We start from the raw sequence: 18034 nt of genomic DNA on the forward strand, positions 1-18034 counted from the left end.
AAGTTTTGAGAATGAAGAACCTGTGTTTGAAAAAACAATTATTCTTTTGTCAATAAGCTCCAAAATTTGATTTGTGTGTAATCTTTTTAAATCTTGTTGTGTTTTTTACAATCAACTGAAAAATGTGATATAGTTAAAGTAATAGCACCAGAAATGCTATAATAATGAATATGTAATAAAAATATTGGTTTTTCTCAAATACTCACCATCATTTATTAATTTGTAAAAAAAAATTACAGTATTTTTTTTCCAAACTGTGTGAAATTTTACTTTTTTTATCAAGCAGTAAATTATGCTTGTAAAAAAGCAATTTAGCTATATTGTAGATTAAAATTCAGATGAGGCAGAAAGCATCAAGATATTTAGTATCTTATTAAAATATAGAAAATTATTTTCAGATGAACCCAAATGTCAAAACTCTAAACATTGAGGCATAACGATAATTTTTATTTCTAATTACTGTAAATTTAAAATATGTTTGAATTGAATGCACTCTCTGAGTAATAAAAACATACTATCTATCACATTTTTGAGTGAATATTTTTTTTTCAATGAATGCTGTGATATGTATAAAAAGTATAATACATTTAAATTTTAAGATTTTGCTTAAAAATTATTACATTCTGTCTATGTATACAAATATCAAAGTGATTGTAAGTGAATAAATTATGTTTAAATATTGATGATCCCAAATTTCAAACCTCTAAACATTGCGGCATAACGATAATTTTTATTTAAATTACTGTGAATTTAAAATAAGTTTGAATTGAATGCCCTTTCTTAGTAGCAAAAACATACTATCTATCATATTTTTGAGTGAATATTTTGTATTTTTTAATGAATGCTGTGATATGTATAAAAAGTATATTTAAATTTTAAGATTTTGCAATTATTACATTCTGTCTATGTACACAAATATCAAAGTGATTGTAAATGAATAAATTATGTTTAAATATTGATCTGCATATTTTTTGTTAATATTTCCAAGTTATTTCATTATTTTTACATTTCTTAATTTACTTCAAATTTAATATTTCCATACACCAATGTAATTAATATTAGAATGTTTCCTGAATTAGAGATTGGGGGTTGACCAATACAATATTTGTCTACTTTTTTATATACAATTTTATTTGTGAAATTAATATTTTCATTTTTAAATAATAAAATAATTTCAAAATACATAGTAATAAGAATTTGATTCAGTCTAAAATTAAAATTCTTTTTTATTTTCTCTTTAAAACATTAGCGGTATTAACTCTAGAGCATCTGTTGGTGCTTTAAATGAAACGTAAAAAATAATTCAAATTTTACATATATCAATTTGAAGAAAGAAAGTTTTTATATGAACGAAAATATTTTTAAAGCGCCAAAAAGCAGATAAAGCTAGCATTATTAATAAATATTTATAAGAAAAAGAGACGATAATTTAAATCAAATTATAATTTAATTATTTAAATATATAAAATTAAAAAAACTATTCTTATTTTAGATGTATTATTTAATATATATATTACATAATATATATTACATAACATATCTAAAATAAAAATAGTTTTATTAATTTTTATAGATTTAAATAATCTCCTCTTTTTCTAATAGATATTTAATAATGCTATCTTTTTCTGCTTTTTGGCGCTTTAAAAATATTTAATAATGGTGCAACCTTCCTCGCTTTCAGTTCCCTTCAAAAATACCGAATCATGGTGCAACCTACCTCCATTTTTAGTTCCCTTCGAAACACATATTTTTGTTGCAACTTTTTGCCGCTTTTAGGCTTTTTCAAAATTCCGATTTTTGGTGCAACCTTCTCTCGTTGTTTGGAGCTAGTAAAAGCACCAATATTTAGTAAAACTGAGCACGACTTTATGTAGCCAGCAAATGAATACCAATGTACGGTGCAGCATAGCTCGAAATTTTTTTTTTTTTTTTTTTTTTTTTTACAGTGTAGGAGTTCTCGTCTTCTGGGTTAAATTCAAAATTACAAGGCCACGGAATTGAGTATTGATAGCCGTGAACTCAAAAATGAGTTGTATGTTCAACGCTATTATTAAAATAAACCAGAAATGGAAAAAAAGCAATCATGTTTATAAAAAAATACATACTGAGACAATAATAAAAATTAATAGAATTTATTTGATTAATCACAATTATAACAAAATCTTTGTTAGAGAAATATCTTGGAACATGATAACACAACAGCCTACTCTCAGTCATTTTTTGGCTATATGCACAAGCATATGAACTTTGAGATTACACTTCTGGGTGAAGGTTTTACCGCACAGATCACAGGAAAACGGTCGCTCTCCAGTGTGGATTAGAATGTGGCGCTTGAAATGCCCGATTCTGAGAGTGCTGTAGTTGCAATATTCACAAACGTAAATCTTACAACCTTTTCCAACAACCGGTCTTTTTTCCAGATTCATACCTCGCAAACCTGCCATAAAATAATAGTGAAGTTGTTATTCAGTACAGGCATGTTTAAAGAGAATAAAAAATAGCCATCAATTTACAAACATTGAGTAATTAAGAATGCTATCTTAAAAGAATTTTTTAGAAAATTTTAATCATGTTCGTCACACACAAGCTATTTAGTATTCACATTAAATATTATTGTAAGAAGATATAACAATAATATACTTACAAATGCTTAGTAAATGAATATAGCGTTTTTCTTTGGCACACATTTTTATGTAATCTTAGCGGAAATATCGTACTGCTAAATATAAGATGGGCACAAATTATTGTACAGTGTGAAAAAAACACAAAAAAAAGGACCACTCTGAATAACTTTTGATCTAATGATTGGAACTTCACGTTCTATGACTGTCTTAATGGTGAGAGGGGATGACCTCAAATAGGCTAATTAATTAATGCAAACGATATTTTAAGTTACGAAATCTAAAGTACGTTCTCTGAAAAAAAACATGCAATTTTTTCGATGGATTCAGATTTCTAACCCCCAAAATGTAGTCGCTAATTGGGAAATATGGTCCCCATAGTTTGGTCAGAAGAGCGCTCCTAAGTTTTGAACCCCTTAATGCCAATTTTAATTTTTTGCGTACTTTTCTATATCTCAGTACTTAAGCGAATTGAAAAATTTTTGCACGCAATTTTAAATTTCGTTTATCGAAAGATAATTCCATGCAAAATATAACTTAGTAAATATTTATTACTTCATTTAATAATAGTCAAAAAAAAATTTGAATTGTAAGGTTTAGCAACATTTTTAAGAACGTAATTTTACATGGCAAAATACAAAATTTGTGCAAAATCGGTTGAATAGTTCCTGAGAAATCGAATTTTAAATATTTGACGTTTTTGAAATTTAATTTCTCAAGAACTACTTAACTGATTTGGCTCAAATTTTGTATTTTATCATATAAAATTACATTCTTTTAAATTAGGCAAAAAATTGTATACCTTACAATTTTTATTACTAATTTTTTAGAAACTAAATAAAATAATAATCATATACTAAAAGTTATTTTTTGCATGGAATTATCTTTGGATAAACGAATTTTATAATTGAGAGCAAAAATGTTTCAATTCGCTTAAAAATTTCTCGAGATATAGCGAAATACGCAAAAAGTAAAATCAACATTAAGATGTTCAAACATAGGAGCGCTTTCCTCACCAAACTATTGGGACCATATTTCCCAGATTGCGGCTACCCCTTATATTTTGAAGCTAAAAAATCCGAGTCTTTTGAAAAAATGGTACATTTATTCAGAGAAAGTTCATTTATGTGCCTATTTTCGTAACTTAAAATATTGTCTGCACTAATTAATTAACATATTTAAAGTCACCCTCTCAATCCATTAAGATTGAGTCCTAGAATGTGAATATCCGATAATTAGATCAAAAGTTACTCAGGGTGGTCCGCGTTTTTTTTTTTTAGCACTGTACATTTAAATGAAGTATAACAATGCTACTTATTAACCTGTGGTCAATTTGTTTATTATGCTGTTAGCAAAACTACCAATTTAAGTATTTAAAAAAATTATTATATGAACACATTAATTAAAATTTTTTCACGTTTCCCAAGTTATAAATTAATGCTTGTGTTATTTTTAATCACTCACAATATAGTTATCTTGCATTTTTTCCCTTTTCTTTTTAACTAAAGGGAACATTTAATCATGTATCAAATTTACATACTCATTAATATATCATACATCAATTACTTAATATAACACAGCAAAATAATTAAGATGTCATAATATAAAACTTGTGGCAGAACATTACATGAAATTTATTGCTTTAAATAAAAAATTATACAATTACAATTACCAAGGAAAGACAACATAGGAAAAGATTTTTTTAAAGTTAAGTTACGTTGTTTTATTAAGAACTCCATACGCTTTCAACTCAGTAGCATAAATTACAAAAGCTTCTTTTTTAATAGTCAGTTAATTTTTTCTTCAAGTGCACAATCATGTGGACTTTAAGATTAGACTTTTGTGAAAAACGTTTTCCACATGTATGACAAGAGAATGGTTTTCCTCCAGTGTGAATCAAATTGTGACGTTTGAAATTCCCAATTCTTGAGGTGGTATAGTCACAATATTCACAAGAGTAAGTCTTCCAATTTTTCTTAAAATTCTGATTATTTTCCCACAGTAGGCCTTGGAAACCTGTCACCAAAAAAAAGTTTACTTTTATTATATAACAGAAAGCATACTTATGCATAAATAAGGAGAATTTATGAGAAAAAAAAGACAATTGGTTAATGAAATTTTACAATAGCTCATTTTATCTGCAGCATAATGGTTATTAAGGGATAATTACTAACTGCTGTTACAATATAATAGCTATAAAGAAAAAACATGACAGTACAGTACTTTGAACTTTAATAACAAATTTGAATTTTTAAAGACAAATTGTTTGTATTTTTGAATAAATAAGCTTTAGGAAATATTAAACTTAGTGAGAATGTTTTTTTTTTACAAAATATTCTTGTTTTCCATTTTAAATAAACAGATAAGTTTCAGAAATTTTACATTGTCATGTACTTAAACATTAAAAATAATAAAGAAATTTTATCCTATATTCCAAAACTTGAAAATATCTTTTCGCAAATAAGGTTATAGCAGAAGAGCTACAGTTATTTACTTTAATAACATCATGGCATGTTGATACAAACATAGGAAAAAATGTGTTTTTTTTTGCTTAAATAGTATTTTTCAGCTATTAAGCCACAGCTGATAAGTAGGTTATCAATATTTGTAAGAATTATTCTATTATAAGTATATGTAAGTAAAGCAAAGCAACAGCCCTGTGTGGGCAGGAGGTCATGGAGCTACAAGTACAATTTTGTGACAAATGAAAGCACATGTAAGAGGAAGGAATAATTTACTATGACAGATTCTTCGACTTTTAAATCAGTATGCTTTTTTTTCCTGATACCCCTTTATAAAACCTTTCATAAAGAAATACTCATTTTCCTCATAAACCTTCACACACGTTTATTTATATAAAAAGCAATATTTATTAGGTTAGTTAGTAAAGCAATAAAGAGACTTAGATTGTTGACAATTATAATTTTTATTTTTATTCCTAAACAGTAGTCTTAAACAGTTTAACAGGACTAATTTTCAAACATAAAAGGTTCACAAGCATTTTCTAAATTCATAGTTTCACAACATGGCCTTTAATAAATGTTGTTTAATTGTTTTACATTTAATTCAACTGACGTAATTATCAAGCAATCCTCTCTGTTTTAATAGTTTTTAAATTTCAGTACTATTTTAAAAACATCCATATAAATAATATTTCTTCAAGAATACTACATCATTAGTTTGTTTAAAAGAATAATGACACATAAATAAATTAGCAGGAAACATAGTAAATAAAATCACAAAACAAATTTAAAATTGCATGAATGAATACATAAAATTTATGAGACAATACAAAAGGAACTGTATTTTCATAAAACACCATGTGGCTGTGACACATATGTGCAGTTTATTTATTTCCTTTTGGCATTATTCCTTTTCAAAGTTTATCAGATTTCAACACATAAATATTGTTGAAACACTTTTGGACACAAAATTATTTTTGCGGGTACTGCTAATTCTCAAAATTAGGTAAATTCATTTTACTAGTTTCCCCCAATGCTTAATCCAGGAGTTCCTTTGTCTTCTGGGTTGGTTTTAAAAAACATGGCTACAGAGTTGAACATTGATAGCTGCAAACTCAGAATCGGGTCGACTTTTCAACGGCAGTTGTAAAATAAAATGCTTGAGATAAATTTTGAAGACATTTTTACACTTTATTTTGTACCACTGAGTTGTGCCACCATATATATTATTACAAATTCATGTCTGAATTATATTTGCAAGTTTAGGTAGAACTGAAAAAAATATATTCTTTTATCGGGGTGCGTAGGCAAATTATTTAACAAAAAATAAGCACCTTTTAAGCACTCAAAAAATATTTAACTTTATATAAAAACTTATTAACAAAAAATATTTGACTTTAAAAAAAATATCACAATTAGGCAGGGTTGGAAAGTTTTTAACAATTGACGGTTTTCTCTTGTTTCGTCAGGTCAAAAAAAAAAAAAAAAAAAAAGACTTCTGGCATTGTTTTTGACAATTGTCAAAAATCATGAAATTTTGAATCATGTAAAACGAGTGGAGTTTTCATACGCTGCGGACTGACAATACACCGAAATAGATTGGGGTTGAATTAATTGTGAAAACGTTGAATAGAACAATGTGAAATGCGTGTCTTTTTGCAGAATTCGAAGAGAAAATCAACATAGTAAAGGAAAAATCTCATTTTGAAAAAGGGAAAATTAAGTACTTTTTTTAAAATACCCAATGAAAAATAAAAAACGAAAATAAGCACTTTTTAAAAACGCAACGCCCCCTGTCGTATTGTTTTTACACAAAACTTAACTAACATTTAATTTAAACACAAAAGTTTATTTGAAAGAATCAAAGCAGAAAACAAAAGTATAATTTTTTAAATACCTGAGAAATCTTTAGGTAAAATCATGAAAGTAAGCATTACCCTTCTGAAGTGACTAGTTTAAAACCTTTTAAAAAAAACTTTTTTTCTTTGAATACAATCCTTTTACCAATTTACCTCAACTTCTCTCATATGCACAACATAATGTCGTTGAAGAATGGATTTTTGATTAAAACACTTTCCACACACTGAACATTGAAAAGGTTTTTCCCCCGTGTGTATCAGTATGTGCCTTTTTAAATGAGATCTTATAATTGTAGAATAATCGCACCATTCACAGGAGAAAATTTTAGTTGATTTAGGAGAGCTTCTCTTGCCTGGTGAAACAGAATCTAGGAAGAGAGAAAAATTATGTTACACACATAAATGTTAAGAAATAAAAATTTACTTAACAATTTGGATTATTTGACATATCATATTATTATAACGAAATATTTATTAATATTATATGAAGAGATTATTGCAAAAAATAATAACTATCAATAATAATAAAAAAAGAAAAGTTGGGAAACTTAACGAAAGATTTAAAAAGAAAATACATAAAAACTCAAATAAATAATTAGTGTTTTTTTTTAATTCTTTAAAGGGTATTTTTAATGGAAAATATTGAAATCTTCGAAAATAATTTTTATAAAGCAACACTAAAATTTATGACTTTACATGGCTCTGTAGTAATAAGCTTTTCACATTGTATTCCAACTTTTCTAATAAAACTACAAAATTGGAGAACCTCCTGCTAGCTGCATCATTACTCTAAATGACTTGCACTTATGCTACAAAAAATCTCTTTTCATTTAAAGGGCAAGAGTCTTTCAAATAAAGGGAGATTCATTTGAAGCCCTTTAAATGAAAGAATTGAAGCTCTTGAAATTGAAAGGCTAAATGCCTTTAAAATGAAACTACAATGATAAGCCATATTTCCAAATTATTAAGGAGAGCATTTTTGATGAAAACATCAACATTTGTATACGTGTAATAACGTGTTTCTGTGCATTGCATTGCCATATAGTATAGTATGTTGCTCCATACAGTATATTGCCATAAAGTATTATAGTCATAAAATATTGCGATGTAGCATTATTGCCATATAGTATTATAAAACTTTGAAAATACCTATATGGAAACAATACTAAAAAACAGTTTTACATTAAAATGTCACAATTTACTAAAAGTGTAGTTTATTGTAATATTGCTAAAAACTTTTCATGTGTACCTACTAGTGGGGATGGAAATTGCTTTGCTATGCTTTCTTACTTAGCGCATATTCCTTAAGTATTCTGTAGTATTTGTAAAATATTAAATATATATATATATATATATATATATATATATATATATATATATATATATACTCGCACCATGTAGTTGCCAGCTTCTATGCTTTATGAAAAGAGTGTTCTTAATAGTAGCAAGCAACATTTATTTTAATATATTATATAAATTTTATATTTATTTTAATCTATTTGTTTTAAGTTATATTGAACACCACAATAAACTAATAACTCACATACACAACATTTTTTTTAAATAAGTTTCTTGAAGTGCTGGCATCCTACCTACTTTATTATTTCATTAGCACTGTGGAAAAATTTTGACAAATAGGGTATAAATTAGCAGTTATGTACACACTGAAACATACTCAATACATACAATTATAGATTTATTATCATAGTTATATATGTAATCAAAATAAATATTTGAACAAAAAAGAAAAATATTTTTTCAAAATTAATTTCTTTTTCCCAAACTAAAAAAAATAAAAAAATATCTTCGTAATTTCATGGGCAAACACCTTTAAAAGTTTTTTTTTCAACATATATATATAAATTCTCTTGAAAACAAGAGTCATTAAGTCAAATAATAATTTCCTTTTTTTCTAGCGAATTATTTATCTTTGTCAAATTTGAACTTGGAAAAAAAATTATCATGTCTGACTTCATTGCACAAAGGTTAAAGAAATATTTCAAAGAGACATTATTTCATAAAAGAAAACTTGGGTAGACAAAACAGTCATTGTTGATTGATGAATACATTAAAACTCATTTTATTTTAATATTTACTTATTTTTTTCAAAGCAAAACTTGAATTCAAAATTTAGCAAATAAAAAAATTATATTAATTCTAATAATTTAATTAACAATGAAAGTAAACTAAAAAGTCAATGTGTTAGCTATTAATAGAGAAATTAAAATCAAATGCTGATATAAAATGGTTTAAAAAATTTAATATTAATTTATAATTGGTTTAACATTAATTTGGAATCAGTTTAACATCATTAGGAAAATGTTTCAAATCATTATAATTGTTTTACATTACATTTTTGAAAAAAAAAGAAAAAGAAAATAAAAAAGAAAAACACATTAGTAACAGTCTTTCATAAATAATTTTTTTATTAAATAACACAATTGCCTTAGGAATAACAAAGTGGTTTACAAATATATATTAATAATATAACCATTACTGAGCATAAAATTTGTTCAGTTCCAAGCATAAAATTTTTTAAACACAAAACATTTTACCAACAAAAAGCAACTCAAACTTATATTTACAAGTTAAAAAGACAATAAAACATTATTAAAATAATCATTTCAACTAATTTTCTGTTTAAATACAGAAGTCACATCATTTTAATTGCCAATATTCAAAATAATACAAACATTATTAGATTAAATGATAAAAAAAACATACGTAATTTTAAAACTTATCTTTTGCATTAAGCTGTGCGACATTTAAATTTTTCGATTAAAATTTATTGATTTGTGCAATTATATAAGAATAAATACAGAAAAACTGAAAATAACATTAATATCATTCAAACGTTCGACCATTCCACTAACCGGTAATTACTCTATTTTAGAGCCATATTTTTAGACTTAGAAAACACAATGTGTAGCAAAAATGTTTTGCTTATTTAAAGACATTTTTGCGTCTGATGTCATAAAAATATCTATAAATTTAAAATATCTTTTGTGTCTGATTTAATAATCAATTAAATTTTTATAATTATGATAATAATAATTAAATCTGCACGTTAAATCTTTTTTTAATAATTAAAACTGAATTTGTCTCATGAAATTTTAAGATTTTGTCTCAGTATGTAAAACTTTGATCATGTGGTACTTTTTAAGCAATTAACAAAATGAACACACATAAATTATTGATCATAATTATTAAGAAAAGTAGGCTTGATAAACCAGTTTATCAAGTAATTATTAATCAGGATGAAGAGAATCTAGTTTTTGAATGAGAAAAAAAAGTTTTTTTGACATTAATAAGTGTGTACACTCAAAAAAAAAATCTAAAACAATAAACAAGTTCATGAAAATGACAAATACTACACATGAATCTAAAAACAAATTAAAACAAAAAACCACCTTTATAAAGACATATATATATTCAAATTTTCAAAGTTTTTTCTATCAATTCTTTACAGGTGTAAAGTTTACTTTGTTATACAATGGAAAATTTGCTAAGATTTATTAAAATTTTAGATAGAGTATCATTCATCAAATTTTGCACTTTTTAATACTATTTCAAAAAAAAAAAATACATTTTAATAACAATTTATTTTTTAAAAAACCTAGTATCCTTAACTAAAATATTAATAATGATTAAAAAAACATTATGTTGATATTATGGAGAAAAAAGACAAATTTATGTCAATTTCTTTATAACATTAAAACAACAAAATATCTATTTTTTATGCAACCTGAAGAAGCTGCAATTTGTACTAAAAAAAATTTAAAAATAATTTTATGAATAAATTTTAAAAACTCTTAAAAGATCTTTTTTATCCCTCTGATATTTTCTTATATAATATGAAGAAACAAAAGATTAAGGAAAAAACAAAACCTAAATCATAAAAAAAAAACAAGTTTAAAATTTCTTTTGATAGAGTACTGATATTAGTTCATGAAACTAAACAGCATAAAACAAAATAAACATAGAAATAATAGAAATACATCCATAAAATAATCAACATTTCCAAAATGTATAAACTTTTTTTTCCTGAAAATATTGCTTTCTTCAATGTTAGTTAACAATCAATCACAAATTTTGAATAAATATGCTGCGATTTTTACATTTTTCTTTATCCTATAGAACTACATGAGATTAAACACGTTTCTTGAATGAGACAAAATTTGATGATGTCTCAATCTATCTTGCCTGTTAAAAGCCATACCACAAACCTTACAAACATATGGACGTAAACCAGAGTGAATCAATTCATGTCTCTGAAGATTAGACTTTTTAGGTGATGAAAAGTCACAATATGAGCACATATAGAATGTTTTGGGTACTAGTCTCTTGATATATGGATCGCAAATACCTAGATAAACATAATGCAAAAATATTTGTCATTAATTTGAAGTGAATTAAATAAAATCATTTATCATAATACATTCATCAATTTAATTTACAAGAAAAAATCTATAGAGTTACTTGATAAAAAAAAATTCATTCGATTCACAAATATCCAAATTGGAAATAACATGTTTCATGAGCTCTAAAAACAGGCACTCATTTTCAAGAATTGCCAGACGTGAATATTCACATCTAGTCTTGAAAATGGGCGACTATTTTTGAGCGCTTGAAACGTGTCGACTGTTATTTCTAACTTGCATATTTTAGGAGCACGTGAAGTTTTTAATTAAGTATCAGCTTACCACTTCAGTTTCTCGGGATTATTTAAATAAAATATGTCAAGGTATTATTTAACACAAGAAAGACAGAGAAGACCAAATTGTTCCCTTTAAAAGCTCAAACTTTTAAAAAATTAACGATAAATAATTTTCTCATTAATAATTTTAGTATGCATTGTAAGATGAATGTAAATCACTCTAATGATAAGTATCAATGATAAGTATTAAGAATTGAGTATTTTTTAGAACTTTTAAAAGGGCTGTTTTTTTCACATTCCGTCCTTCTAATGTTAAATGCCTTTTTTTCCCTTTTTATTAACTTAAATTACATAGACTTTAGAATTTAATCCCATGGTAATTACTATGCTTAATTGATACTATTGCTCGTTAACATAATGTACATACTATATTACTACATAATAACTATTTTCAAATTATTAATAATTCTTAAATAATAATTTATTTTAAGAAGTATAAGTAAAATAAGATAAAGAAAATCATATAATACAAAAAAAGTATAAAAATAATAATTTAAACAATGGAAGAATGCTTTTACACTAAATTTAATTTAGTTTTTTCATTTTTTTTTGAGCAGAAATAATGTAAAATAAGCAGAAACATAATAATGTATACTTCTTTAAAAACAGACACAATTAGTTACTATAGGTTCCCAAAATATTTTTAGATAAGATAAGAAAATTATGCACAGAAAGAAAACTTGTACTTTTAAACTGTTGGGGGGTTATGAAACAATAAAATTTTAGATTAGTTGTAATAATATATATAGATTAATTGTAATAATATATATCTATTTTATAGTAGAAAATTAATCAACTGGAAAAAATTAAATAATATGAATAAAAATAATTATATGAAGAATAATATGAATAATATAAGATATAAGCATTAACAAGTTTAATTGGAAAACTCAATCAAACATACTATTTACATGCTTATACAATGATATTGATGATGTCTGCTTATCACAAACAACACTAAACAAATGAAAGTAGAGTGTTACTTAGCTAAGCATTGGAGAAAGCATAGTAAATAGATGAATGATAAAATCAAACTTAAAAAAAATCATGATATAACTAAAAATACGTAGAAAAAATTGAAATTATATTTATTTTTAATTATTTAAACTCATTCTTTTCTAATTCAAAATAATTAAGGAACTTTTTTCGTAAACTTTCTTTTACAGAGAAACCAATAAATATAATTAGTATTAAGCAAAACTTGCCTAATTTACTATTTTTAAAAATTAATTTAAAATAAATTATGAAAAAAAAAACATAGAACAAACACATGTTCAATCAAATATTAAGGATTATGAATTTTGCTTGCCATGTATTTAAAAAAGTTATGGCTGTGAATAAAAGTTTGAAAACTTTAAAGAGAGCGAATCTACAAAACACATTGACAATCATTTTTGCCACTTACAAATACCAGGAATTTTGACATAAAAATACTGCAAGAAAAGTTTTAAGAAATGAACTTTCAACATTATTTTATAAATTTTTTTAAAAATAGGTAACCAAGCACACACTTTATTTAAAATTGTAAGTATACTTTTTTACTTACTTATCTTCTTTAGGGGGCATTGAAGGCCTCAAGCATCTCTCTTCAGTGTCACCTGTCCTTGGTAAAAAAATCTTGCTTCCTTCAAACAAGATTCATAGATAGACTCCTAATCATAGACTTTTTCCAATTACATAAGAAAAAAAGTTTTACTAGCCTATATTTTAAATGTCAACACTAACGGTAGCTAAAAATTTATATTTGATGAATATTATCAACAAAAAAACCCCTAAAAACCTAACCTAAATTTTGTTGCATACTATAATATTCTTTTAAAAGCCTGCTTCCTTGTGGAATAAAATTCATTCTCCAGTATTAATTAAAATACCCTTCACTAGTAATTCAAAAAGTAATTTATTTTACAATTTTAAATCTTTCTAAGAAATAGTACCTTAAAGTCTATGTTTCATTCTCAATTCCTTGGTGTACCTGAACAACTTACCACATATTACTGTAATACTGCTGTTCAATAGAAAAACCAATGTGTAACTAACAAAAAATTCAAAATTTAGATTTTTATACATTTGGCATTTATTTTTGAATAATAAGCTACAAATTTTCAAGCATAAATTTTGCTTTATCAGTTTTTTCAAATTATATTTGAGTATTTGTAGCATTAAAATATAGTTGTCAAGCCATTTTTCTCGGAATCGGTCATGAAGCACTTACATTGTTTGTTTTTTTAATTGCACGGCAGAATGCACCTGATATAACAGCTATAAGCAAAATTGCTGACAGCTTATGAATGAGACAATGATATTTGGAAAGAGATTTTGGACTAATGTCTTTGAAAAATATCTAGAATTTTTAAGACATAATAGTAGTAAAGAAAAGAAAGGATACCTTAAAATACAGGGTTAGCAAGAACTAATTTACAACTTCAAAGGACACTAGAATGTGTACTGGTCCAAATGAGATAAAAGCTGCACTTGAGGTCTATTAAATAAATAGTTTTAGTAAAAAAATTCCTCAATAGCTTGCACTATAACTAAAATATGTATTTGCAAACATTAAAAAAGTGGAACATCATTTGTATTATGTTTAGTGCATGCCTATTTGTGATAATTTGGTAATAAAACTTTACAAATGCAGAATATTAGTTACTTCTCTATACATCATGCAAGAATTGTTCATTCAAACGCTAAACTCTATTCAACTATAAGAGAATTCTACCATGTGTCCAATGTCTCCTCCATTCACCAAATGCAAGATGATAAAAAAAATTGAAACAATTGAACATTTTATTTTACATTCAAAAAGCATAGTAAATGAATTATGTAGAATATCATACATAAGTGTAGATGCTAATGCAAATTTTAATAAGTTTGAAAATACACATAATTTAAATTGAGAATTTTTAGTTTTGAAAATTTATTGATAATAACAAGAATTAAAATTTATTTAATAGATTTTCAATTTATAAAAAAATCACTAACCAATTAACACTAACGAAATTCTAAAATTTAATCCAGGCTTATTAATACTTAAAATTTACTAAGTCTAACAAAGCAACACTGAAGCAACATAGAAATTTCATAAATAATGTTTTAATTGAAACAAAAATAATAAACAGCATGTGAAAAGAGAAGAATATAAAACAAACACTTTGAATAACTTTTAATCCAATGACCACATATTAGGACTCAATGGTTCGAGCCGGTAATCTCAAATATGTTAATTAGTGCAGACAATATTTTAAGTTACAAAATCATATTTTCTCATAACATCATAATTCATAAACATGCATTTTTTCGAAGGATAACGATTTTTAACCACAAAGTATAGGGAATAATTACAATCTTGGAAATATAGTCCTAATAGTTTGTTCAGGTGAGCAGTCTCTAGTTTGGACCCTTTAATGTTAATTTTACTCTTGTTGCATTTTGCTATATCTCGAGAACTTTTTAAGCAAACTAAAAAATTTCTGCTCACAATTATAAAAATCATTTTTCCAAAGATATTTCCACACAAAAAGTAAACTTTAATAACTTTTTATTATTATTTTATGTTGAAAAATTTATGAATTACAAAGTATACAAATTTTTGCATAATTTTAAAGAATGTAATTTTATACTTCAAAATACAAAATTTAAACAAAATCGAACAAATAGTTAATGAGTAACAGCATTTTTACAAAGTCAAATACTTAAAATAAGGGGTTCAATCTTTAAGCAGCTTTCCTCACCAAACCATAAGTAACATATTTCCTAGATTGCGGCTTCCCCATACATTTTTGGGGTGAGGAATCATTTGCCAAAAAAAGGTATGTTTACTCAGATGAAGTACGTTTTTGTGTCAGATTTTGTAACCTAAAATATCGACTGCACTAATTATTTAATATAGATGAGATAACTCTCTTGAACCGTTAAGATTGAGACCTTGTAAGTTAAAATCCAATTGTTAGATTAAAAGTTATTTGGGGTGTTATTTTTCTGAACACTACACATTAGTTTTGTGTTTACAGAAAATGCAAAATAAAAAACAGAAGTTAAATAAAGAACATAAATTTAATAAATTGAAGTACAAAATAAAGCATATAACAAAACAATAACTCCACAAATTACCGATGAAATGATTTTTATACAAATAATAATTCTATTAATGATGAATCATAAAGGTTGAAAATTGCCATTATTTTTAAAAGATGAAATTATTTCCCAGATTCAGAGAAATTCAATAAACAAGAAATAGATTTCTTAAATTTAAATACAAGTTACTAGTAATGTGTAATTAATATTTATCAATTTTTTACATTACAATGTATATACTAAAGGTGATACAAATAAACAAATGAATGAATGCATAAATATCTTTTAACTTTTCATACATATATTTTTTTGCTGTACCTATATGAAATTCTGTAATAACTGAGCATTGACAACAAGTACATATTTTGAAAGCTTAATACATGCATTGTGGTTTACGAGTAATCGAACTGTATTAGTTTTAATTTTTAGCATTAGAAATAAAGCTAAAATTACAATTAAAAATAAAGCCTGTAAAAAATCCATTGTTCTGAAAGCACTAACAATGCGAAAAAGCCGGACTGCTATGAAGGATAACAGAAACAGACAGAGATTTGGAACTTGGAATATGTATTTCGAACGGGTGCAGTGAAACAACTGCAGAGGCATTGTGATAAATATAGATTTGACGTTTTAGCAATTCAAGAGGTCAGATGGAAAGAGAGCAATATAACTGATCTTAGAAATCATACTATTTTCAACAGTTCCAGCTCTTCTAGGAACTCTCACGGCACAGGATTCATTGTGAGAAAAGAAGTAAAGAGTGAAGTAATTGATTTTAGAGCAGTTAATGAAAGAATGTGTATATTAAGGTTGAGAGCTAAATTCTTCAACATTAACTTGTTTAGTGTGCATGCTCCTACCGAAGATGCTGAGGAAGAACAAAAGAATGAGTTCTATCAAGAACTCAATAAAGAAATTTCAAAGGTACCAAGACATGATGTAAAGATATTGTTAAGAGACTTAAATGCTAAAATATGAAGAGATCCCTGGTTTAGACCAACTACAGGCTGGTTTAGCCTGCATGAAACCAGAAACGAAAATGGAGTAAGAACGGTAGATTTTGCAACTAGCAACAATGTGATTATTAGAGGTACATGTTTTGATCATAAGAGGATTCATAAGGAAACATGGACTTCCCGGACGGGGAAACTAAAAATCAAATCGATCACGTTTTAATTGATAAATGACATGCCTCGGATGTTATGGATGCCACAATATAAGCAGTAGTACAATTAAAGCAATGGTTTAAGGGAGAAAAAAACACTGTACAAATGAAAAAAAGAAAGAAAAAAATTGACAAAAAAAGGAATAATTTTAAATATAATATGAAATAACTATGAAAATTTCAAAAAAATCTATTAGAAAAAACAAAAAGAAATAATCTTGTCATCAGCTCACATGATTATATGCACAAAAATAGTGTTATAAATACATATATTATGGAAAAAATGAAGAAATCATTCAAGTATAATAACAGGTTTATTTCACATAACATGTTTTCCTCTAAGTTCTTTAGAAAAAAACATACTTCTGAAGTTTAAAGCATCTTTTAGAAAGATTTTTTAGCTATATAACTGTTACTTGCATAAAACCTAACTAAAATAAAGAAATTATTATTTAAAAAAAATAAGAATCTGCAATATTAATATCAGTGATACAGTAGAAGTCCATTAGTCCGGCATCCAACAGTCCGGAATGCCCGATAGTCCGGCATCGCTCCGGAAAATTGTAAAAATTTTGGTTTTCTCCAAAAGTGTGTCTTTAAAGCAAATAAAAACGCTCGAGAGCTATTCGGAAGTTTTTGGGGTAGTTCGGGATCATCCGGAAGCGCTCGGTACTAAAGCCATCCTTCTTTTGGACAATTGCAAAGCCCACCCGCCAGTAGATGAGTCAGTTTCTGGAAATATTGTTGCTACTCTGCTCCCACCTAACATCTTTGCATCTTTGATTCAACCCATGGGTTATTCAAAATTTTAAATGTTTTTAAAGAAGGTCTTTTATTCAAGGCCTGTTAAATGCCGACTGTGACGTGACTGATTTTCAAAAAAAGTTTACAGTAAAAGATGCCGTCTATGCTATTGCACTGTCTTGGAACCAGGTAAAAAATACAACACTCCAAAAATGCCAAAAGTCAAGAAAACAAAAAGACATTCGTGACTTTTTTAAATCTAAGTGAAATATGTTTTACAGTACGCATACATAAATTATATTAAATGTAAAATAAACTTTGTTGTATGTATTTGCTAGTTTAATTATTAACCTAATTGTTCGTATAATTACCACCCGATAGACCGGAATTTTCGG

General features: G+C 26.1%; 1 long non-coding RNA gene across 1 annotated transcript; it reads right to left on the reverse strand.

The window, feature by feature from the left end:
* Nucleotides 1-2116: 2116 nt before the first annotated feature.
* On the reverse strand, nucleotides 2117-8240 carry LOC122269972 (uncharacterized). The gene is made up of 2 exons (XR_006225515.3): nucleotides 6981-8240; nucleotides 2117-4637 (listed from the first exon to the last, which is right to left on the reverse strand). It is a non-coding gene; the product is annotated as an uncharacterized LOC122269972 (long non-coding RNA).
* Nucleotides 8241-18034: the final 9794 nt, after the last annotated feature.

Source organism: Parasteatoda tepidariorum, chromosome 4, assembly GCF_982258835.1.
Source record: "Parasteatoda tepidariorum strain Cologne lab strain chromosome 4, Ptep-v5.0, whole genome shotgun sequence".
In the NCBI taxonomy this organism is placed as follows: Eukaryota; Metazoa; Arthropoda; class Arachnida; order Araneae; family Theridiidae; genus Parasteatoda; species Parasteatoda tepidariorum.